The sequence below is a fragment of the Lepisma saccharinum genome, unplaced genomic scaffold (genome assembly GCF_977018435.1).
Source record: "Lepisma saccharinum unplaced genomic scaffold, izLepSacc3.1 HAP1_SCAFFOLD_425, whole genome shotgun sequence".
NCBI lineage: Eukaryota > Metazoa > Arthropoda > Insecta > Zygentoma > Lepismatidae > Lepisma > Lepisma saccharinum.
The window spans coordinates 48,303-75,950 of NW_028143124.1; the positions used below are offsets into that span (position 1 = coordinate 48,303).

Here is a 27,648-nt window from a genome sequence, read left to right on the forward strand (position 1 = left end):
GCTGAAAAATGCAAAGGAAATGTAAAATAGAAAGTGTTTTCAGGCTCTAACTGAAGAGAAACGGATATGATATCAGGTTTGGCATTGTTTTTAAGGGTCAGCAAAAATGTTGATTTTTCCTCAACTTCCGGACGCTAATAACTAACTATGACCATTGAAAAAGTTGGAGGGAAGGAGTCGGCTTACTTAAATTATCGGTAACAGTAGTATAAGCCGGAGACACATAAAACTCTGTTGTTTTCAAATAAAAATCATTGCTACTTACCTCATATGCATAGCGGAAGATTTTTCAAGCTGGCCATCACTTTTTTTCCGAGAAAAACACGTTACTTTTAACATTATAATCATGTATTGGTCGTTGCTAATTCGGCGGGCAAATCTTGACTATCGTTGTCTATCGTCAGCTGATATGCAGTATCGTCAGCTGATGTGCAGTGTTTCCAAACTTATGAACCGATAAATGCCGCACAAACTATTCACAAAAGGTTTTTAAGCGAAAATTGAGGCTAGACTCTACTTTACGTCCTTATCTGCATGGTGATTGCTTCTTTGCGTTCGCGGTGCGCGATCGTGGTGCGGCACCCGGCATCTCTTCGGGTAAGTACCTTTTTCTTTTTACACTTTCTGTTCACGAAGCCCCACTATCCATTCACGGGGTCGAGGTATGCCTACGAGGTTAGGTTAGGCCTGTTAGGTTAGGTTCCATTAGCACTCATTTCACCCCTAAATATGTGCTTCAGCATCTAAAAAATACCTCAGTACGTTCAATTGCGCATATCCGGACAACATCGGTTTTAATTTTTGCTCGCTTTGGGATTTACGTTGTTGAATTCCTTATAAAATAAGCTTTCCAACGATATATGACATGTATTCCTTAGGAAAAGGACGTAAACTAGAGTCTTACCTTTTATTGGAAAAAAAAAAAACCGCTCACACACCATCTTGTCAAACTTCCGCGTGGTTGCTACACTGTGAGGGGGTTACATAACCAAACGCACGGAACATTTGATTCACGTAGTCGACGGTAATGGCGGCGTGAGCTATCGCACAACGGAAATGCATGATTGACGAAAAATACCTTATTTACAGGCAAAATACGTAGCACGATTATAAAAAAAATATCTCCGGCTTCAGAAAGTCCTCAAGAACACAATTCCGTAAGTACTTTCTCGTCTTTTCTCCTGTAAATTTTAAGAAATCCGTCTCCGACTTACACTACTGTTACCAAATTATCTTGCTCAGGGATCGTATCGTCCCATATCTCCATTATCTAATACACAAAAAAATCAAGTTCATATTTCGAAAATGACTTGCAATTTTCCACCACGAAAATATGTTTTCATAGTTTAAAGTTCGCTAGTATTATCTTGCAGGGTTTCCATTGTTTTATTTTCACGCATATTTTATACTTCATACGTTGAATATTCCTTTTCTCTCTCTTTTCATACAGTCTTTGGAAAAAAGCTGAAGTTTCTTGGCAACCGGGTTCTAGTTCAAATCATTCCTTTTCGCTCTCGTGTTCCTACCTTAAACAAATAACAAAATACTTCGTAACTAAACAATTGCTTGTTCAAAACACGGAATTTTTACACAATTCACAAAATACGACAAAACACCAATAGACATGTTCATCATCTTTCCCTTTCGTCGTTCCTCGATTTCTTCTGAATTCCTTTCCTCATGAAATTGATTTCTTCAAACTTGTAGCTAAGCATAACATGACCTACCTGGAGGAAAGGTAGCGTTCTTGATTCTCACGATGGAGGTCCTAGGTTCTATTCTGCACCTAGGGAGGATTTTTATCAGGAGTTTATCGTTGGATGTAAAGTTTATGCACCATGCTAAGAAGTTAACATTGGTCTCTGTATTTCACGAGGTGAAAGGAAATAGTAAGATAAAGTTGTTTCGATGATAGGAGGAAGTCACATGCCACGTGGAATGCCCTGAATCAAGTTACGTAGAGCTAAGTCTGTAATGGTGGTATCGAATATTGCAAAGTTAGTGGGGAAAGTTTGTTACATCTGATACTCCTACTTTCTGTTCAAAGATGACAAACATTTTAGATACAAAGGCAGTGACGAATTAACGATCATTATGAGGTTTTGAATTTTTTGTTTGTCACTCACTATATAAATACTTATTAGTTGTTTCTTATCGAATCGGCCTCCGTCGCAATAACCATTTACTTATGTTAATTGGCTATTATTTTTAGACGCTTGGTAAGATGGTGGTGAGGGGATTGACAACAGTCATTACGAAGAAACGGACATAAAATTACCAATCTTAGCAATTTGAACTCATTAAACGCTCTCCTTCGTTACAGTAATGCACTACATCACTAATTAACGTATCTGTATATGTTTGTTTTAGTATATCGAAATCAAATAATCAATATTTTAGGTGTCAGTAAAGAACAAACAATATATAACTTAAATAACATTACATTGTGCATCCTGAATACGTATATGCGATTTGTGAATTAATCAAGATGTGTGTGTTAACACAACATATGAACAAGAACTAACAAAAAGTTTTAACTTTAAAGCTGGAAATCTGCAACTTCTAAGGCGAAATATGCGCAGAAGGGACGTCCCTCAAGTGTGCATCGGATTATTTTTTTTAAAATATTCTAACATGAACGGTCTCTGTTCAGTATAAGAAAAAATATATATATGAGGAGAGGGGGGGTTGAACCCGCGACCTTTCACGCTGGATAAAAAATAAGGAGAGCAGGGTGTAACCAACTGCTCTACGTTAACGTCATGACGTAATACCCTTAAAAACATGTTGACGTTTGTGAAGACTCCCAAATTCCTGTGTTGTAAGCACATTTTCTCGACAAATCGTGAAAAATATTATTTTTTGGGAACTGTTCGATATTATGCAAGCTATTGTAAATAAAATGTCGCATAAACTCCTCACAAATTTGCTTCTTTCTGCACAAACTTGATGACGATATCCTTCAGGTGGAGATAAACTCTATTCAGTGTTTCAAACCCCTCTAATTTCAAGTCGAGCAAGCAGAATCGTAAAAATTCCTCAAGGTTCTTTTTCCAATTTATTATTTCTGTTTGATGGTATATTATAATAGCGGTTTATAGTTTCTATGTTCATGGAAAGTGCGAAATTGAAAACCTCTCACCGCAGCGTTTTTCGTCAATTGGAAGGACCAACTCAAAGTTGGCTACTCTCACTTGGAGCCGAAGTGCAATGTTGCTAAGGTTACGAATTCTGGACTTAGAATTCTTTCGGCTCGGTCAAATAAGATGATGCGAAGTGTACCTTCACATTTTAATCTGATAGCACATTTCTGACACAACACAAACATCAGTTTTCCATGCATTTTTGTAGGTAAAACAGGATGAAAATGGGCCTTTTGGTGGTAGAATAGTACATTTTATGAGCTTATCCATGTTCAAAACCTCATTTACCGAAGGAATATAAGTTCCTAGAAATATGGTAGGATGTCCGACAGGATAGGCACAGTATTTGTTGACATACATGTACAAACTTGTAAAATCGTTGAACTGTAATTTCTCATTTTCCTTGATCTTGTAATAAGTCCTGACTGTTTCAACTCTTCCCCCATATAAGGCGTCTCGTGGATTTAAAGGAATGCAGCAAACGATAGGATGTGTCGATAGATATCTATCGAGATCAGGAATTATTTGCAATATTTTGTTGAAATCGCATTCCCACATTGTGACGACATGGTATCCTTCAAAACGTAAAGCCGCAAGTTTACGTCATGCTGTCTGAAGGCTGCAGTGTTCAACATGTCACTATGTTTCTGGCTGCTACTATCCTGATCGGTTTCATCTTCTTCGTCATCTTTCGGATACATATCCCTGTTAATTGATATGCAGCGTTGACAACCATGCCAGTAGCATCCAAGCGCCTCGTACACTGTAGGTGTCTCCTCGTGATAGCCGTGTACTCTGTAATGTCCTCCTATGACATATTTTTCACGAGTATGGCCACCGTGAAGAAGTATTACATCATTTTGTTCTTCGACATAAGTTAACCATTTCAATGCAAACTTGGACATCTGATCTGAATGATAGTAACCTCCATTAGGTATTATTCCTATGGTGTTCGCCGGCATACATTTCTGTCTGTAAATAAGTGAACAGGCAGATGCTATTGTGAGGCAATCCTTGAAAATGTCTATTTTGCATATGTCTAGCAAATTTTGTCTCAGCTTCAACCTTCCTTGTCTCAACAGGATAACATCCTTGATGCAGTATTGGAGAAGTTGGTTTTTGTTGTTGAAAGGTATATTTTACATGCCTTCAATGTCATATCAAGAAATAAAACGGTGTTGATCTTCAACCGTTTTCATATATTCATAACCGTATGCAGAAGGAGGAGGAATCGGTTCTATGTAATTTCTGTTTTTGTAAGTGTTCCACAAATGCGGATAATATCCTTTCTAAACAGGCAAACGAAAAAGTTTGGAAAATCCTGCAAGGTTTGTTTGAACGTAGTTGAGACTGTCCACAAAATGAATATTTTGGTATGACATACTAATGATTTTGGTACCATCTGAGATGACACGAGGTTTCATTTCTCTTTCCAGCATTCTCCGTAATAGAAATGTGCAATCGTAACCTCGTGCATTGTGTGCACAAATGGTTATGTGGAAAAACTTGCGTGGCAATTCCAGATAGGACAGGAATGTGTGTACAGGGTCATCCCAGAATATAAACTTTCTTCTTCCACAAACAGAACATGGAACTGTTAAATCCTCTTTTTTGTAACATGCGTGACAGGCCGTCTGCACCACGATAAGATTAGGAACGTGAAGAAAATTTTTCTCTTTCTCGGAGTGAGGAATATCTGTGTAACATTCAAAATCGTAAAATATATATAGAAATTTTGAATTCTGTTTAGGTTTTGGTATAACCATGTAGCAGAAATGATTTACAGGTTTCACGCAGTTGCATACAGTACAGTATTTCTTGTCACTTTATGCACTTTTTTATATGTATTTTCTGTTAGAATAATTCTGAAACATCGGGGACACTGCTGGATTTCACTACAAACTGTACCGTTTCGGAATGGTGTAGAAACATGATTTGTGAAGCAGTTCTCATTTTTGAAAATTCTGTGACATGTCTGACATATTCTGCGAACCCCTCTTCATGCACACACGGTGGACTTGAACGGCACATAGAACATAATTGTTTACACAGATGGTTATGAGCTTTATGAAATATGAGTTCGTTACAGCAGCTACTTTTTTTTTGCCTCAAATATTCCAACACGGTTGACTATCACACCATAATGCTGTCTCAGGTTATAGAGAAGGTATATAAGGAAGAACTTGCTGAAATTTTCTCAGATCAGGAATTCCACTTCCGGCACAAGTATTTTCTGTCAGATCTACATCTGCTTTTCGCATATGTTCGAAAACTGGTTTAAGAAGATTTCTGTTTTTTCTATATTGAGTATATGACGGATCGTTATCAACATATGCTTTCCTTATGACCAGCTTGAGCTAAACAGAATGTTTTTTTCTATTTGGCACACCGATTATACTTCTTTCTTGCGTCCTTAACATGTAATTAGGTAAACAATATGTTCAAGTACCCCCACCACCTCCAACAGGTATATTGACATGGTCTGCTCGTAAAGTAATGTGATCTGTAGCAGTGAAGGTTTTCGCACTTTGCAATATTTTGTACATAATGTTCCACACCATATCACTATGAAACTGATCACATCTATGCCACCCGTTGTAAATATATTTTACAGTTGGGTCAGATATGTTAGACAGAGTTAAATCTATTTTGTCTTCATCCTTGATTTTTTTTACTTAGATGAGAAGATTTTCAACACCTTCGCGAATCCAAGTTTGAGGATCGATATTTTCTGGGAGGTGTGAGAAACTGAATTCCACATGTCGTCCTTTGGAACGGAATTTAGGATATTCACGTTCTTGAATGTTGCATAATATGATATTCCCTATCTGTTCACGAGACACTGTAGCACGTTTCATTTCTTACCTTTCCCATCTGATACAGAAGCATTCTGGGATGACTGTTCTGCTGGTGGTAAGGGGTCCGGTCTCCATGATGGTCCGGGCAAAGGCTCCGGGTGTGATCCGGATGCAGCCTTCCTAGACGTTGATGGTGATGTAACGTATTTGGATACTACGGCTATCTGCTTCTCCTTGCTGACTCGGGATACAGGATCAGGTGTCGACGACGGGCGTGGGGACTCTTCGGGCAAGGCAATACTTTCTCCCGCGATGGTTTTCTGCGCAATGTTCACCAACACTTCCCGCAACTGTCTAGGTGTTGTGTAATATCCATCACGATATAGCACTAACAGATCGTCAGCGGATAACTGTACGTCCATGATTGTACGATGGTTGTGTCACGAAGACTGTCTTGTGGATATAAATCCGTTCTTTATATACGAAAACATGACAATGCAGTTATTTTAGGTTTCTAACGGTTCTACTGCGTGATCGGAAGACAGTAACAATCCTCTGATGTTTTATCTGTGACTCATATAACGCCTATATAATCTTCTCGGAATTACCAGATGGGTTTTAGTGGTGCCAACGGGTTATTTTTAATCGCAGATATCTTGGCTTCTAATTCAGCTAGAGCAAAAGTAATTACAGATTCGGAATCTTTCATTTCAATGTAACATCGAGGGTCTCCGAACGGAAATATAGAAAGTTCGCGGTTCATATGAAAGAGCATTTTCTTCTGAGTTATCCCTCTACCTCAATTAGGAATCGAGATATTAGAATTTCAAATTTTCAAGGTCAAGGTCAAGATCAAAGAATTATATATATATGTTATATACTTATATATACCTATTGTATACCTATTATATACTTATATACATATTTATAGGACATATTTTTTGCCTAGCTTCCAAATTATAAAAAATATATAACTGATATTATAATATCAGCCCTTATTATGGGAGAGCTCAGTGCATAAAACGGAATTCGAACATCAGTTCAATCCGTCACTCGATCGATAGATCAGACAAATTATACCATGCCCTGGTATATTTCTGTACCGATCAGCCTCGGTGCATAAAACGGTTCAGCCTCGGTCGGATTTCGAACATCAGTTCAATCCGTCACTCGATCGATAGATCGGGCAATTTATACCATGCCCTCTTATATTTCTCTACCGATCAGCCTCGGTGCATAAAACGGTTCAGCCTCGTTGCATGAAACGGATTTCAAACATAATTTAAATCCGTCATTCGATCAATTGATCGGACCCCTAAAAATCCCACATTTTCTACCATGGCGCCGTATATATCTGTACCAATTAGCCTCGGTGCATAAAACGGATTTCAAACATGAGTTCAATATGCAGGCATTTCACATTTTACGTTACTTTCATTTAAGTGGCATCACTCGTTCCTCGCAGAAGCATATGTACCGACACGGAACAAGGAACTCCTATGAAGTTCGAACAAGGCACTGTTATGCCTCACATACACACAAAAAACATTGTGATTGCATATGCAGACTTCTAAAGCATGTTGCAGATGTGCGTCTCCATAAGGAAGTGGATAGATTCCTTTTCAGAATCCTTCCCTTAGGTTCATCTTCTCTTCATCTGTGCATCAGAATGGACAACCAAAATATCTTCCGTGTTGTAAGTACCCCTTTTACATTTTACTTTGTATTCTGTGTCTTTTAATTTACAAAGATGGAATAAGTGCTAAATAGACATTCACAGCCATATCTGAGCAGAATCAAGAACCTCTTTTATGGAAGTATAGTTAATTCCTGGATTCGAACCCTGGGTCTCCGGCAACATTCGTAACATGGCCTGAGCGGAATTCGAATCCAGGTTTTTATGCAGACATAGTTAATTCCGGGACTCGAACCAGGGGTAACAATTATGCCATGGCAGGGTTCCGAATCCGTTACCTTTTTCCATCAAAACGGCATTTGTACCCAGTGTCTTCGGCATTCTAACACAATACTACTTATATACAAACACAAAACATTTCTGTACAAAATGTTTTTATTGACACATTGAAATTTTATAGAAACATCACAAGTTTTACATATACAAAGTGTTTTATTATTTCAACTCATATTACGGGTTTTCAAATATTTTTACACATTTTTGTTTATCTACCGGTATATAAAGTCACGGACCCGGATTTGAACCAGGGTCTCAGGCAGAAGTACCAACCATACCTGAGTGGGTTTCGAATCCGGTACATCTTTCATCAAAACATAATAAATTTCAAGATTTTGTGCTCTATAGAATCATCGCAGGTTTTATTTTACAAAAATGGTTACCTACAGATGTCTATTTATCGACACGGTGAACATCTATAGAAGTGTTATAAGCTGCTTTCACTGAAATGTCCGCAATAAGTCCTATATTTATTTTCTATACAGGGTGCTCGGAAATTCCCCTTACAAATTTCTATTGCTAGTAGAGGGGACTTAGTAGACAATATTTGGAATAGGAACACATGTCCGGAAAAGTACCGTTTCCGTGCTACAACCATGACAATGTGTCAGAATTGCCTGTGTTGGTATGCAACCGGGCAGGTAGTGAGAATATCACCTGATGGCACGAGACGCCTACCCTGCCGCGGTATCCTGCCTGGAGCAACATTCTCGTGCCTGTTCATCTCTGATGAACATGGTAGTAATCAGAGAGGGGGCACGAGCAAACACGCCCCCAAAATCTAACAATTTCATAGTGAGCTCTCTTAGTGTAATTTAACTGAAAATCATAATTTTAGCTGATTTTCCAAGTGTACAAAACTGAAAATTTGTTTTACGAAAGAGCTTAAATTCCAATTTTATTGTATAAAAATTCTAAGATTTAGATAATTTCCCCCTATAACACCCAATTTTAAAAATTTCACTTTTTCAAGTAACTAAAGCGAAATCCATTACTTTTTTTTAACTGTAAAAAATAATTGACTCTCATGAGTCAATTTTAAATTTTTTTGCAAAATACCCCAGTATACATTCGGTCCATTTATATCTGAACCGAAGATACCGTAGTTGCATATTCTCATATCCCACCAGTGTTATGACATTGTTTTTCACACTGTTTGTGCTTATAACTAATCAGTAACATCATGTCGGTACAAGAAATATGCAAGTTTAAGATATTCTAGTAACATTGGGGGGGGGGGGCAAAAGTTAGCTACGTCAAGTTAAGAGCGCACTATTATGGTCTACAGCTAAATCCCGTCACTGTTTGAATATTTTATAAAACATTAGGTAATGAAACTTGTGTCTGACAAGTACTTTTTTTTGCAACTAGATGGCGAGCACTTACACACACATACTTCTATTTGTTAGTAAAACCCCCACCCCTCCCTCTTCTGGAAATGTGTAATATGCAAGTGTATGTAGAAACTTTGGGGCATTGCTAAATGTTACTAGCTCGGAGAAAGTTACGCATGCTCAGTTATGAAAGCTATATTAGTACTCTCTATTGCAACTAGATGGCGAGTACTTACGTACACACACACACGCATGCTTCTATTCTGCTTTCATGTTTCTCTAAGTACAATTATTTGCTACTAAATTGCAATACTACGTAAGAAATAACTTCTCTTCCCACTTTGGGGGGACTCTGTAATATGCAGGTGTATGCAATGCCCTGTTAGAAATATTATGTCGATAATAGAGAGACAACAAACTTAATGAATACATGAATGGCGAGGTCATGTTGTGCGAAGAGAAATCAATGTTAGCGTGTAACAATGACATATGTAGTGTGCGAATAGGGGATCGATGACAGTTCGTGACATGAAACACTAAACAGATTCAACTTGGAATAAAGATTGTTATCTGTTTCTTTGCGTGTAATAGAGAAAGACAATAAGCAATAGATTTTGTCTTACAGTTTTCTTGACCTAGTGTTCACTTGCAAATTATTAAAATACTCATATCTCAAAAACTATACAACGTAGAATGGTGCGGTTTTTTTATTTGCTTCGTCTCAACGTACTTTTTAAAATGAGACCAAAGTCGACATAGCTTATCATAAAAAATATTTTTTATTTTAAGAATTAGTAAAAAAAAATATTTAAATTTGATAAAAAATATCCCCCTAAAAAATGCAAATGAATGTATTTGCCTATAAGAAGCAAGAAGCAACATATTCCCCCAATAGAGAGAAGTTCAGACAGCAGCATGCAAGTGATTTCCGATCTTCATCGTAAATTGAGAGGGTTGGTCATTATTCAACTTATTAGTATATGGTACGAAGTTGATGAGAATGCCGGAAAACAATTATATGTTTTTAACAACAACCATCCATCATATGAAATCCCTGTGACAGGAAAGATCCAAATAAGTATCTTTCCTCCAAATACTGCTGTTGTTCATGTAGGAAAAATTCTCTATATAATTAAGCACAATAATATGTTTCCCAACACATTGTACGATGTAGAAAAAGGAAATTACCTCTATACTGAAATAATTGGCGATTATGATAAACTAATTAACCCTCTTTATCGAAATGAGAATAATCCATCTTCTTATGAATATATAAATACCGAAACAAAGATAAAATTAAATAAATAAAAATAAAACATAAACAAATAAACATAACAAAATGAACATATTTGGAAACAGAACAAGATAGGAAATACCAGATAATTCCTACGACATTGCCAGATTACACGAACGTCTTAAGAAACTTAAATCTGATTTATTAATATTACAAAATTCTTTGAATGTAAGCCCACACGCTGAAATTACCAATCTACAGTCTGAATTAATTGTAGACTGAAAACAAAAACCGAGCTAAGTGCCAAAATCTAAGTTCCGACAAAAACAGGAAAAACATTGTCTTGGAAGATATCCTACAAGATTAACATTACCGTTCTAGGCTTACCTCATTAGACGGGGCTTGTTTTGGAGGAAACGCAGCACACAATAACCTCCAAGACGTCCAAGTGACCACACAACCAGTCACATGTCGCTTGGCACATAGCCCGTATTTTGATACACAGCAGGTGGCACTTAGACCAAGGCGCATTCTTATGGCTAAAGTTTGAACTACTTGCAGACTGCATATCACATAGCCCGGTTTTTACCGCACTGGCAAAGGCCCATAGCCCATATTTTAGCAATAAAATGGAAATCGATTGTTGTGGCACTTAGCCCGGTTTTTATTTTCAGTCTACAATTAATCCCATAGTAAAAATTGATGGGGAACTCAAGTCTTTACTTCAAAAATATACTAATTTACCGTCTCTCGATAAAGTTGAAAATTTAAAAGAGAATTTAGCTACATTAAAAAATGATTTTGAGAAATTCCGTCAAATTCAAACAACTACTTCGGAACATATAAAGCAACAACTAAATAACCAAGCGAATACTATTCGTACCGAACTACTTTCCATAATTGAAACTATCAAGACTCAAGAGCAATATGAACTGCTTAATGCAAGCATTCTTGAATTACGGGACCAATTTTTATCTTTTGAAATTCCCTCACTGGAATATATTAAATCCGAACTGCAAATAGACCAATTACATGCAGCCATAAGAGAAGTTCAATCCAAACTACAAACATTAGAAGATTTATCAATAATTTACCTTCATCTTCCGAATTAAATGCCATCGCTCCCAGTGTTGCCAGCATCAACTTACAATTAGAAAGTTACGAAGATTTTGGAAAGATACAGGCTACCATAGCTCATATTGAAGATACTTTGACAGCCATGAGAAACGAATTGACAAATGTACAGGAAACTCTATAAATTTTAGTTGCAAAGCTTAACCGATTCTTTAAATGTAATTCAACGACAGATCGCAAAATTAGAGAATCTCAACACTGAATCTGAACTAACTCATTTTCACCATCTCATATACGACATACAGAACAAATTGCAAACTCTGCAACAGTCTACCCCTACGCAAGATGACATACAGCAACTTAAAAATGCCTTAACCAGTGTAGCAGATGCTACAGAATTAGGTGTAGTTAAGCAAGCTTTAACCTCACTTCAAAACACAGTATCCAATTTACACACTTCCCAGGAGATGAGATCTGTAAAAAGAGCAGTAAATAGAATATCGTATCATTCTAAAGAATGATGGAATCAGAACCAGTAACTTCGCAATTAATTGCTGGGTGATGTAAACTTTTCATCATTCATTCTCTATGATGAGAGCATTCGTCATTGGCATGACGAGTTAAAGCTTGGCAATACGAAAGGTACAAATAAGATTTAGGAACTTAACAGCTAGAAAAGACAATGGTCACTCGTTGGGTTTTCTGACCCTTTGAACCTGAATCATGCCTGGGTTGTAGGATAGTTACCTGTCTATCTGACGAATGATGATAATTACGATGAATAAAATAAAACAAGTAGTCTGTTGGCTTCTCTATCGGTTGACCAGCGCGTCGTCCCACTTTTGCTCTACTCATTTCCTAAGCTCTCCTCTCCCCTCTATTCCAATCCTAAAATTCAGTCCCCTCTCAGCTTGTCTCACCTCTATATTCCCAAGGCCATGGAGCTCTTCCTCCATGCCGAATTGTGTTTTTAATTGCCACTACGCAAACCGCTGACTCCATGGGCAGAAGAAACTGCCTGTTTCCTGAATACCTCAGGAGGTTTGCATAGCACAACACTGTGCATTGTTTACATGCCTCAGAGGTTGAGACAACTGAGATAAACAAGTGAATGCCCTGGTCAACATGAAGCATTCATGGAGGCTTTTTAAAATAAACATATAATCTTAGGGATTGATACACTATTGAAGTCGGAGGACATTAAGAATATTCAAGCGGAATACGACGATCGTATTCAAGATTTCGATCAAATTATATGTGCCCATGTTTGCATTATGATGCTCAGAATATTAAATAAAATACCAAACATCAAATTAAAAGATTTCAAAAAGCTGTATTATATATTAAATATGGGAATTTTTCATCTCTCCAGCGAGACTTCGGTTTTGAAACTACATCCTCACGATGATATTATCTATCCAAAATCCATAGCTCTGGGAGCATTCTACAGTATGTATCTGATTCCGAATGTAACTAACTACAACAATATTATATTAGTAGGTAATGAAAAAATTATTATTCCTCCCGGACAGTATAACTTATCTACCTTACAATCTGAACTTCCAAACACTGTATTGCTATCTCAAAATTCTGTAACACACAGAGTGGAGATTGTGTCTACCGATGAAACAGTGAACCTATCTACCATGGGGGAACTTCTAGGATTCGAGAACAATAGCAAATTAGAACCAGGTGTTAGGCACATAGGTAAATTTTTACCAAACTTCTTAGCTATAGAGACATTAAATATTCACTGCAACATTGCCAAAGGTATGATTATCAAATCAGAAGAAAATTCGATTGGTAGCCACAAAGAAACAGGTATCATTGCTACATTTAAACCAAATTCAGAATTTATGGAACCCATCTTTTATTCCTCAATCCCACCAGTCTATTTCCCTGTTTCTATCGATAAAGTTAATTACATAGAGATTTACATAACATTTACAAATGATAAAAATAAGATCATCAATTTTGCTGGTGCTAATAGCACTGCAATAATATAAATTAATATTTAAAATATATAAATAAATACCAAATGTAAAATATCGAGAGTTATGAATTTCAGTCCTTTCCACCAAACAGGAGGACATTTGCAAATTTGAATAAGCCCAACAAAGAGATACAGTATGACATCACGGTGGGGGATGGTTTCATTCATCCACATAGATCAGATCTGTATATAAAATTTGATATTGTAAAACAATGTAATGGTGAAGAATATCCAGCTACTGCTAATGTAAAACTTAGAGATAATTTTGTTCCATTCTTATTCTTTCAAATTGAAATTAGGAAGCATGGTACAGTGATTGACAGGATTGATTGCCATGGAATTACTACCAATACAGTGGGGACATTGAAACTATCCCATTCAGAGAGCGTATGTTATTAAGTTGGTGGGTTCGAAGCTGGAACAAAAATTCAAGCAAAAAGTCACACAGTACAGTTCCCCATGAGATTGCTATTTACCTTTTTCTCTGATTATAAATAAATTATGTGGAAAGGTGGTTTAAGTGTCATATTTCGCAGATCACTTACTGATCATAATGCCATCATGAGATACAAAACTCTAAATGCAGATGTAACAGCTAATGAGGCTAGTTAACCCAAAGCTGCGAAATTAGTGATCCAGTCTATGGAGTCACGAATGCCTATTGTTGAATATGAGTCAAATTATGCTCTCAAATACGAAGCCAACATTTTTAAAAATCATCAAATTCCGATTCAATTTTATACTTATCAATGCATTCAGAAGCCTGTGGAGGGTTTTTATTTTTTAATTTGACATTACTAATCAGTTCCAATCTCTACAATACGTAATGCCAGAGTTCGTAGCCGCGTTGTTTCAGACAGGGAGAGATGACAAACAGGAAAAAGATTGCAGCCAGTTTTATAGTTGTAAAATTAAAAATGTGAATCTGAAGAATGGCAGAAATGAGGTGTTCCCTAGTGAAAATAATAATTTAAACACTGCAGAACAAGATTATTTGAAGTTATATGAAGCATTTAGTGCTTTCAAACGAGTAACTGAAGGAAACATAGACATGTATTATTATCCAGATGAGATCATAATTCACAGACCAATGTTTTTAATAAATGCGTCAAAAAGAAAATTGGTAGTTATAAATGATCGAACTAATATAAAATTGATATGTGAATTTCATGAAACTCTACCAGAAAATACTACATGGAGTGCTATATTAATAGTAGAAAAGTCATATGTATATGATGTAAAGAATGAGAGAGTGATTGAACAATTTTAAATAGAATGGAATAGAATATAGAATTTTATTATTTTATTGTTTACTTCAGAGTCTTAGGCTCGATAAAAATATATGAATAATTATATATAACATTAAAAAATTAAATATAAATATTTTCTATCAACTTTTTAATTTACATTTATTACAATGTCTTGTGTCAACATTTTCATAGTGTCTATATTCTCTAGTATGGATGTTACAATCTAATATTTCTAATTTATTGTCATGACCATCGAGGGCTATTTAATTTTTTATTGTAGTATAAACATCATGATTTTTGTTGGTAAGATAATATGCAGACATTAATTTTTTTCATTTTTATTTTCAAATAAACAATTTTTAAAATCATCCATTGTCAGTCTTATTATATTTGGTGGTTTCATACCCTTAGCTTTTTTATTTTTTTTCATCTATTTTGACACAATACATTTTTGCTCTGAGTCCAGCAAATTCTGATATTATAGATCCTGCTGCTTGATCTTTCATTTACCCTGGGATCATCTTGTTATCAACACTGTATAATAAATTATATAATGGATAATCTTTTGGATAGTTACTAAAATCAAAATATTCTTTCATATCTAGTAAATCTTTGTACAAATCCTCTGTTTCTATTTCATATATAAAACTCTCAGTATCTATGTATGTTACTTTTATGTTTTGGTATCTAGCTTGCATCACATCATAATGAAATTTATACATTTGTAATTTAGATAATTCAAGAATTGTAACACCCACTGCTATTGGCACATCACACACTACATCGGTGTTAGTTCTTTCAATAAGAGTCATATTTTCAGTAATTTCTATAAATCTTTTGTATGTAGGATGAGCAAATAAGTTTCAAAAGTTTTTTCCAATTGGTCACCAAACTACACCTCAATCGATATTTTTTTGTTCTCTAAAAATTTTCCATATATGGCATTAATTATTAAATCATAAAGATCTTTCAAAACTTCAGAATTTGTTTGTATTCGATTGTTTGCATTTTTCACAATATATTGAGCAAACCATTTTGTTTGATCAAATTTTAAACCCCTATGGATTTTTGTAAATATTATACCTTACTTTTAGTAATATTGTAACAGTCGATAATGAAGTACATAATTATTTTTGTTTTCGAATGTTATGATTAATTTTGTTTCTTCTGTACCTGAAACCTTTTGAGATAGTGGTGCCATAGCTAATCCGTGGTGTTTCTCATGACACCATGGTGGGTATAGCATATCAACTTCCAATAGACAACATTTTGGATGATCTTCAGGCCATTTAAAAAAATCCCTGTCTTCAAGTTATTCGTGGGGCATCCATTCGTAATTACCAATTGGGAGTGATTGAGTCATAACATACCCATATAAATTGTTCATATCAATATAGTAAATATATTTAGATTTTTTATTAGCATCATAATCAGATAAATATTTATTGTTTGCTTTTATATATCATAAAGGACACTGTACTATACCACCACGTATAGCACATTCAGCAAATGTAAACTGTTCAGCATCTTCGAGAAGACCAATTTCAACTTCAGTATTTAAAAGCATAGCTTGCCAAGATACACCAGGCGTTGTGCACATAAAAACAGGATCCATATTATATTTTTCAAAACAATTTTTTTGAAAAGTGTCGAACACATCAGCCAACAATGGAACAACTAATTTCAAATAATAATCATGATAATCTCCCATTGTTTCACAACGTAGCATGTCCCAAATTGTGTGTGCAAGTTGATAATCTTCCTCGCTACATTCTTTATCTTGAAGATGGTTATAAAATGCTTCTCTCGGTGGTAACTCTGTCTCTTCAAATTTTTCAAAAAGGGTAGACTCCTTTTCTCATTAGCAAATTTATATCACGTTGTACAAATTCTTCTTTTGTATAAATAAATTTGCCTTCGGTTAATTGTTTGACCAGAGTAGCTAAACTGCTGGAAAGAAACTGATATGAATCCAAAAATTTAAGAACAACTGTTCTTTATTTTCTGATCTCATAGTTTTCTCTACAACATTATATATTTTTTTTGGAAATCCTGTATGAGACAGTAGTGTTTTTTGTTATTTTTGTTAACATGTAATAAATTTATAGTGTGTATATCGTGTGGTGATGAATGATTCTGTTTGAGTACATAAATATCATCATTCTTTTCATTATAACCATAAACATGAACAGCTATCGATCGATTATTGTGTTCTTTGTATTGTTTTTCAAATTGGTCGATAGCTAAGATGTCTACTGGATAAATTTTTTTCATGACTTTTTAAAATTCTATTTCAATTTTTTTATTTTGGGAAACACGATATTTATTATCTTTAGCTGGATGAAAATATGCTTTGATGAACCAAAGAAAACATTTATTGTCATCATTTTGAATATTCAATACACCTCTTTTGTTTCTGATCTGTTCTGGTAATCTAAAATAACTAGATCCACTTCCCCCTCCAAGAGGGTGATATTTTGCTATTTTCAATTCCAGTTTATGATTTGTATCACAAAGTGACCATCCTGAATTCCTTTTTTCAAAATTTTCATGTTTTAACTTAAGTTCTTTACAAAAGCTATCATAAATATCATCTAATTAATGTTTGTTATTATAGTGTACAATTTTTGTAAGGGTATAATGATAAAACATATCTTCTCGCTTTTTAGAAAAAATTCTATAGTTTTATGATAAAATAAAATTTATTTTGAGAGAACATATTGTAAGTTGACTATTTATTTTATTTATAATTTTGGGTTTAAGTTTAGTCAGAAAATGAGAAATATCTAATGCTTCATAATTTTCATTATTGGTTATTTGTGTGTATATATATATACAAAAATTATTATATATGATTTCCTAAATTAATTTGAGATTGGTTTTATATATACAAAAAAACTTTTTTTAAGATGACATATTTTTAATTAAAATAATTAAAAAATATATGTTATTTAAAAAACAAAAAAATATAAAAATATTTGTTAGTATACAAAACTATATATTTTTTGGTAATTAACAAACCTCTTCTCTGTTTACTTTGATTAAAAATCTGTTTTAAAGTTTCAGTACTTGGGGATATGAGAATATGAAAGTACGGTATCTTCGGTTCACATATAAATGGACCGAATGTATACTGGGGTATTTCGCAAAAATTTTCAAAATTGACTCATGAGAGTCAATTATTTTTTACAGTTAAAAAAGTAATGTATTTCGCTTTAGTTATTTGAAAAAGTGAAATTTTAAAAATTGGGTGTTATAGGGAAAAATTAACTAAATCTTAAAATTTTTATACAATAAAATTGGAATTTAAGCTTTTGCGTAAAACAAATTTTCAGTTTTTTACACTTGCAAAATCAGCTAAAATCATGATTTTCAGTTAAATTACACTAAGAGAGCTCACTATGAAATTGTTAGATTTTGGGGCTGTGTTTGCTCGTTCCCCCTCTCTGACTACTTATGGTTGATTACACATTTGCAAAATACGCGACCATGATCCTTGTGCATGGCACAGCGGAAGGGAATGCTGTATGGAGAGCGCTATCTACAACGTGCGACTCCATCGCATAGCGTTCTTGCCAGAATTACGCAACGACTCCGAGAACGAGGCACCTTCACCGCCGACTGGATGGACTGTGGTGCTCCAAAGATAAGCCGCACGCCCGAATTGAAAGAGGCTCTACTGTACCACGTTGAACAGCACCCTTCAACAAGTATGCAAAAAATTGCGCATGCAATGGGTGACCTCGCAGCATCGTGTGGGAGGTTCTGCATGATCAACAGCTACATCCTTACCACCACCGAAGAGTACAGGCTTTGAGACCAGCCGAATTTGTACCACGTGTCAACTTCTGCACCTCTGCATCGACGAGCCCCGCTTTCCACGTGGAGTTCTCTTCACAGGATGAATGTAAATTCACTAGGGAGTGTGTTCTCAATTCTCGAAACAGCCTTGTCTGGGCAGACGAAAACCTTCATGCAATGCATGTCCGCTGATTCCAGAACAGATTTGCTATCAATGTGTGGGCAGGTATTCTGGACGGTTATGTGATCGGGTCGTACCTTCTTCCAGCCAGGCGAACAGGTGCCGCGTACTTGATCTTCCTACAGGAAGTATTGGCCCTGTTCTTGGAAGCTTTATCATTGAACGTCCTTCAGGAACTGTGGTTTCAGCACGATGTCGCACCGCCTCACTTTACATGTGACGTTCGGAGACATCTTAACCGAAGATTCGGGCAAAGGTGGAAAGGCCATGATAGTCCAACCGTGTGGCCCCCACGATCGCCAGATTTAAATGCCATTGAACTATTTCTTGTGGGGTCGTATGAAGAGTATGGTGTACGAGACTCCTGTAGAGACAGAAGAAAACTGCTGGCAGGAGTTATGGTCGCTGCACAAGCAATTGACGTGACACCAGGTGTAATGGAGCAAGTGTACCGGAACATGATTCGTCGGTACAATGTGTGCAACGACGTTCGTGGTCGTCACATCAGTGCCGTACGCGACACATCCTGTGCAGAAGACAGAAACAAGTTGTTACGTTCCACTGTCGACACAGGTGTTATTGTGAGCAATGAATAGTACATTAATTTCTTGTTTCCTTGGCATTGTTACCAAATAAATTTGTTTGTATTATGGACTGAGTCACACGTCAACTTCTGTACTTTACGTAACACCCCATTTGACATGGTTGTAATAAATGATTACACTTTAGGTCATCAGGTGATCTTCTGACGTCATGTACTGCCTACCTGGTTGCATACCAACACAGGCACATCCGACACTTAGTCATGGTTGTAGCACGGAAACGATACGTTTCCGGATATTTGTTCCTATTCCAAATATTGTCTACTCAGTCCCCTCCACTAGCCATAGGATTTTGTTAAGTTAATCTCAGAGCACCCTGTATATAACATGCCCGTGTTAGATGTTAGTTTATCAGTATATGTGAATTACTCGTCCTGTTTTCTTTTTTTCAACATCTCCATCATTTGTTCATTCATATTTTCCCCTGTTACTCCTGTTTTCTTATTTTCAGCCTTCTGATTTCTCACACCTTTAAATACCTCCATCAATTCGAAATATATTTTTAAAGATAGATGGGAGGGTACATATTGCGCTTTTTGGATATTTTCTATAAAATCTCCAAACACTGGCGCATCTTGTTTTTTGTCAAAAATATAAGTAAATATTTTGACCAAATAGTCCAGCGATACCTCAATATCTTTACATATATCTTCTATTTTTGCCAATGACACTACCGCCAGTCCATTTTCTTCACAAAAATTCACATAATTGGCGAATTGTTTCAAAACCCGTTTTGTTTCTTCCGGACCTGCTGTCGTCTCCTTAATATCGCCATGCACCAAACTAAATCCGAGGGGAAGTGTCGACGTCTGAAAATATAGACAAATTATGTTAGATATATATTATATGTACACAGTGATTACAGTATTACATTTTCTTATTCATAACTAGGGGCTGGCTCTTTTCGAGGCCTTTCTCAAATATACATCCAGCGAAGGACTGCAGCATGAGTCTTAGCGGCTACGGGCAGCACTCCATCGATTCCGTGTGACGACAGAGGGAAGTGATATGGAGCACCGGGCCGCGAACCTTCGAGTGGCTTATGAATTGAATTTATTGTGCAACGTGTGGATGACATATTCTTCCCGATGTTCGCGGAACATAACCAATTCTTCGGCAGACGAACGCAGGCTGAGCTCTCTACTATATACTCGTAAGAGTATGAGAAAAAAATTGGATCGGCAGGTTTAAGAAGGGAATATATCCAAAACGTAAATTTGTTTGAAATTAAAAACAATTGTGTAAGTGGTAGGAATTCATTGTCTTCTTACACCTTGCTTGTAGTTAAGGGTTCTTTAAATTCCTTTAGGGACTGACTGCTTTCTATATCTTTCTTCACACTCACGTGTAGAGCGACGATTTGCGAAGATGTCGAGTACAAAAGGTCATTTGGCTATTCTTTGGTCTTCATTCCCTTCTTAAATGTGCCGATTCAGTTGAGATTTAAACATTTTAAAAATATTTTGTAAGTTTCTTCGAGTAGTATTTTGTACATTTGATTGCTTCTTCTGCGAGTCAGAGAATTTGATTGAGAGTTCTGGAACCAATATTTTCTATCTAAACCCATATACAGGGTGATTCTAAAGGTATAGTACAAACGAAAACCACAGATACCTCCCATGAAATAGAGACGAAAGTTCCCCTTCCACTTTGCCGAGAGATGCCTCCGTGAGGAGCTAGACAACGCCGAAAACGTGTGAAAATGAACTTCACACCTCTGTACAGCCAGTATCAGTGAAGATAGAAAGGCGGAACAAACGAAGTCAAAAGGAACACCAAAGTCGCCCATCCGAAAAACACTAGGCGGCAGCTGCGCAACGCATGCGCATGGGGTTCCACAAAGGAAATAGGAGTGTCCCGCAAGACAAGTGAAGGGAAAGTGTAGCGATCGACAACGGTAGGGACAAATGAAGCAATGAAGCATGAAGTAACAATTGCACAGCGGGAAACAAACACATGCAGCGCGTGGGGAGTCCCCAAACACAGTGGGGAGACACCGCAGCAAGAACAAAGCACGGTGCAACAAAAGAGAAAGAGGACCGGACGGGGAATGGTACCTGTCAAGGAGACAACAAATGCGAGACGAGGGATTTCCCGTAACAGCACCGAGGGGATGTCACACAGAGGTCGTGCGCCAGCAGGACAAACACAGCAACTACGGGCACAGGAGGTTTATTGCCACTCAAAGGTGCACTTACAGATAGGAATAGTACGTAGTACGTAGTCGTACCCCGGACTGACGTTGTTACAAAAGTTGCTCAAATTGACGACCACCACATTCAATGCAGGCATTGCAGCGTCGCAGGAAATTCTGGCGAACCCTATCAAAAATCCCTGGCATGGTACACACCTCGGCCGATGCTGCAAGTATCCGCGCTACCAATGTTTCCTTGTCAGGCACCGGGGTCTCGTAGACGAGTGTTTTCGCATGGCCCCACAAGAAGAAATCTATTGGTGTGAGGTCAGGCGAACGGGCGGGCCAAGGGACTGGGCCCTCTCTGCCAATCCAGCGCTGTGGGTAGGTATGGTGCAAAAGGGTTCGCACTGTGCCATCAAAATGTGCAGGCGCTCCATCCAATTCAAACCACATACGATGTCGCACGTTGAGGGGCACACCTTCTAGCAGCTCTGGAAGGACTGACGCAAGAAAGGTGCGATAGAGGCGGCCATTTAAACGTGGTGGCAGCAGGTATGGACCGATAATCTGTTCATCGATGATACTTGCCCAGATATTCACTGCAAACTGGGTCTGATGGTGCACCTCGACTGCTGCATGTGGATTTTCATAATCCCACACATGGCTGTTTCGGCAATTGAAGATGCCCTCACGGGTGAATGTTGCCTCGTCCGTGAAAAGCACATGGCGCATAAAACGGGGATCGTCGGTACAAAACTGCAACAGTCTTTGACAGAATTCCACACGTCGTGGGTAATCCCCAGCCTGCAACGCGTGCACTCGCTGTGGATGATAGGGATACAGCAGATCATCATGAAGGACACGCCACACTGTCGACTGTGATACTCCCACTGCACGTGCAATGCTACGGGTGCTAGTGGACGGTGTGTCGTCCACGCGAGCAAGTTCGTCCTCCTCGACCACCGCGGTGCGCACATGTCTTGGGTGACCGACATGATGGCCTGCACGTAACACACCCGATTCACCAAGGGTACGGTGCACGTTCGAAAACAACCTGCTGTCGGGTTTTTGCCTCTCCGGATACCGTCCGCGATAAAGGCGTGCAGCTCTCGGCCATTGCAATCTGCAAGGCCGTAGACAAAATGCATGTCCCTCAGTTCTACAAATGTGTAGCGTTCCATGGTACGGTGAGGATAGTGCCAATTATGAAATACTGTACTGCAATGCACAGGTGGCACACACACACACACTGGTAACAACGGCTTCGAAACAACGTACTCAATTGCCGTACTTCAAGCACACCACCACCGCACCAGCTCTTTCACTGACACGCTCCCTGACGCTGCACTTCCAATCAGCCCACACGTCCGCACGGCGCTGTGGTACAATCAGCTGACGTTCCTGAGCCACCCGTGCCTGTGCTCTTCACTACCTGACCACTGCCGTCAGGTGGGGCCATGTACTCTGGGGCCTTGTCATCGTGGAACACATATAGCGTCCTTCATTCTTGCCGCATTCACCCACAACACGTACTTCGTCCGTCTTGCTCGAGCCGACGGGAGCACTACGTACGATCGTGTGGTGTTTGTGTACACCAATGTGGGGTAATCCAGCAGTTGAAGAGACGTGCTTACCCCCACGTAGCTTCATTGCACGATTGTCCCACGCAGTTTATCTGTCCAGCCTTGCTCGGCCCGGTCTCACACCCACGCGGCAGTGTGCGGCTGCGGTGGTGTGAGGCACGCTTGGTTTCGGAGCGGAGGAGGAGGGACTCGAGTTGTTCGGCTGGGGTTGCGCTCGGAAGCAAGCAGCCGCGTCAGGTCTGGAAACGGTGGACCTGGTGATCGGGATGGAAACATTCCGACCTCGTCCATTAGTGTCGTCCACCGTACGGACTGGTGGGGTCCGTACGACACTCCAGCAGCCTTTCGTCCGCTCCCACCCAGCGATGTGCCTCCGGCTTCATTTCTAAGAAGCTGATTGGGCTCCATCACGACGTTTGTTACAACGTCAGTACCGGGTACGTGGTCCTATCTGTACGTGCACCTTTCATTGGCAATAACCTCCTGTGCCCGTAGATGCTGTGTTTGTCCTGCTGGCGCACGACCTCTGTGTGACATCCCCTCGGTGCTGCTACGGGGAAACCCTCGTCCCGCATTTGTTGTCTCCTTGGCAGGTACCATTCCCGTCAGGTCCTCTTTCTCTTTTGTTGCACCGTGCTTTGTTCTTGCTGCGGTGTCTCCCCACTGTGTTTTGGGGACTCCCCTTGAGCTGCACCGCCAGCGCCGCCATTTCTGCCCCGAACCATGTACGCGTCTGTTGCCTGTCGAATGTAACGGACCACTTTGCTTGCATTCTCGGTGTGTTTTTACATCCTACGTCGTCCTCCCGTGGTTCTGCAACCCCGCACTACTTTTCTCGACTGCACTGCTTCAGTCATGGTGTTTGTTTCCCGCTGTGCAATTGTTACTTCATGCTTCATAGCTTCTTTTCTCCCTACCGTTGTCGATCGCTACCCTTTCCCTTCACTTGTCTTGCGGGACACTCCTATTTATTTTTTGTGGAACCCCATGCGCATGCGTTGCGCAGCTGCCGCCTAGTGTTTTTCGGATGGGCGACTTTGGTGTTCCTTTTGACTTCGTTTGTTCCGCCTTTCTATCTTCACTGGTACTGGCTGTACAGAGGTGTGAAGTTCATTTTCACACGTTTTCGGCGTTGTGTTAGCTCCTCACGGAGGCATCTCTCGGCAAAGTGGAAGGGGAACTTTCGTCTCTATTTCATGGGAGGTATCTGTGGTTTTCGTTTGTACTATACCTTTAGAATCACCCTGTATATTGTAGATAGGATTTTAACTATTTTTGAAAAATTCGTTGATTTTTTTTGGAAAAATACGTTGATTCTTTTAGTAGAATTACGTTGATATTTATTAAAAGTTACGTTGAAAATCTTTGAATGGTGAGTTAATTTTTTAATTCATTCATTATATTGCACAATTTTAATTATTTATACAATATTATTTTGGTGCTTTTGATTCAAGAGTCTATGTTTGTAATTGTATGAGACACTTTCATATTTATTTATTTATTTATTTGAGTAGCTTTTAAAAGTATCCGAAACGGACACATTTGTATTCATGTATATTTCGCCATATTGACAGTAAGTGCTTGTCTAATTCGACATCTATTTGCATCAATGAGTCGTGTAAATAACGTTGGTTTTGATGGAGCGACACTGAGTGACGCGCGGGTTCATTTGCACTATTGTGAGGGCGAGGATGAGGGAGAGTAGAGATAATGCTTCATTCGCAAACATTTATTTGCTTTTTATTTATTTTACCCTGATATCAGATAATTTTCTAAGGGGCATGATTCAAAAAATCCAATTTTTAATATTTTTATAGTATAAAAATAATTATGTTTTCTTTTTATCAAATCTCAACTCATGGGGAACAAAATTTACTTTTTCAGCCTATATATCAGTATATTTTAAGCATATATTTACAATTATTAAATTTTTTAAGAGAAATATATATATTGATAGTGATTTTGAGTTATTTTACAATGCTATACAGCACTGCGTGTATAATTATTTCTCAAATGTGTGTATATTCTGATTAATTTTTTACGTTTGAAAATGTAGATACTGTTGTTTTTTTAAGTTATGAGTGCTGCAGTGCTATGTAGCGTATATATAAAATTATTTCTCAAACGTATAATATATTCTGATTAATTTTTACGTCTGAAAATGTACAAATGTGCATTTTTTTAGAAAGAAAAGAAGCTATATATAAAAATATATATGAATCTTTGGTATTTAGAATACTAATAACATGTAAATTTATAATTATTTTTTTGTTGAGTATAAATTTTTCTAATATATTTTTGAAAAATTTGAATATATAAAACCAATTTTTTTAAAAAAATAAAAATTAAATATATGAAACCAAATAAATATTATTTGTAAATTTTTTAATATATCAAATCAAATATTTTTTTAAAAAAAAATATAATTATAAATTATATAAAAGAATAAAAAATGAATAATAGAAACCAAAAAAAATATATATACCACATTGGACATAAATGATGAAGACTCCGATATTCCAAATTTTCTATCTAAATTGAAAGAAAAAATTATAGAAGCAATTCAAAATAAAATTGAAAGATGTTCTCTCAAAATATATTTTAATCTATTCTCTATGTATATAAATTCTCATAGTGAAAATGAACAATACATTCATCGTAGCCGTGTATTAATTTTACACAAGTGTGATATTCGTTGTTTGTATGATATTTATGAAAAAAATTTGTAAAGAACTTAAGTCAAAACAAGAAAAGTTTCAAGGAAAAGATTCGGGTTGGTCACTTTGTGATACAAACCATAAACTTGAATTGAAAATAGCCCTCTTGTCCCTCTTGTGGTTGGATCTAGTTATATTATATTACCCGAGCAGATCAAAAACAAGAATGCTGTAATAAATATTCAAAATGAAGATAATAAATGTTTTCTCAGGTGCATCATTGCTCATTTTCATCCAACATCTAACAATAAATATCGTATCTCTAATTACAATTATCCTGAATATATAGAAGAGTTTAAAAAACCTACGCCAGGCATAAAATATACAGTAGATATCTCAGTAAATTAGTAAGTTTGAAAAACAATATAAAGAATACTACAATCGACCAATAGCTGTGCAAGTTTATGGTATTGATAAAAATAATAAAATTTATCCAGCAGCAGATGTTACACGTGTTATACATTTATTATATGTTACAAAGAGAAACAAGAAACATTATTGGCTCATACAGGAACTAGGACGATTGGTACATAGTCAAATAAAATCAGATCATGGTAAAATAGTAATATGTGATCGATGCTTGTCAAAATTTGATGGAAGAGGTTGGGAAAACATGTGAAGAAAAATTAAAGGAACATATTAAATATTGCTGTCTGTACCCTCCTGGGACTTATGATGTTTCATCCAAAAATGTAAAATTTAGTAATTTCAAATCATTGGTAAAAAATCCATTTACAATCTATGGAGATTTTGAAACAATACCAGAAACATGTTTTCCAGATTCGAATGCATCTAGTACTACAATATAGCTAAACATAAAGCATGTGGCTTTGCACTAAAATTAGTAAAAACTTATGAACAAAATAATTCAGAATTATATTTTTATCTAGGTGAAGATGCGGACCAAAAAAATATTCAAAAACTTCGAGAGTGGGGTTTAAAATATGGTCCAATCTTATATAAAAATTACCAATGAAACCTTTTACACGAGAACAACAACTGGAGCATGATAATACTTTAAGTTGGAGATACTGTAATAGATATTTTAATTCTGATAGTGAAAAAAGGATACACCACAACCATTTTAATGGAGAATATATCAATGCAATTTGTAATTTATGTAACTCGAAAATACAGCAACCTAATTTCATTCCAATATTTACTCACAATTTGCAAAATGTTGATGCGCATTTATTTATCAAAGAATTAGGATATGATACAGAGAATATCAATATTATACCACTCAGTAAAGATAAATATATTGCCATAGGCAAAACTATCAAATTAGAAAATGGAAAAAAGGTCGTTCTTAGATTCTTGGATTCATATCAGTTTCTTCCAATCAGTTTAGCTACTCAGGTAAGTCAATTAACCAACGAGGAATTTGTTTATAGAAAATAATATTTTGGTAAGGATAAGATAGAATTGTTGAAGAGAAAAGGGGTCTATCAATATGGTCACATGGATGATTTTGAAAAATTTAAAGAGACAGGTACCATCGATAGATAAATTTCTTAACAAACTTGATGATAAAGAATGTAGCGACTTAGATTATCAATATGCACACAGAGCCTGGAAAACACTAGATTGCAAAGCAATGGGAGATTATCATGAAAACTACTTGATTTAGGATACTCTCCATTTGGCTGATGTATTCGAAACTTTTCGAGAACATTGTTTTAAATTGCATGAAGTAGAACCTGTTTCATGTACACAACACCCGGTTTATCCGGGCAGGCCACGCTTTTAAAACTAAAGTTGAAATTGATCTTATTAATAATATTAACCAGTTCAAGTTTGTTGAATCTGCTAAACGTGGTGGTATAGTG

The 27,648-nt window shown here is 37.0% G+C and overlaps 1 pseudogene; it reads left to right on the forward strand.

Moving 5' to 3' along the window:
* LOC145982800 (cytochrome c oxidase subunit 3 pseudogene) overlaps positions 1-19,376 on the forward strand; it is a 39,643-nt pseudogene extending 20,267 nt beyond the window's left edge.
* The last annotated feature ends 8,272 nt before the right edge of the window (positions 19,377-27,648 follow it).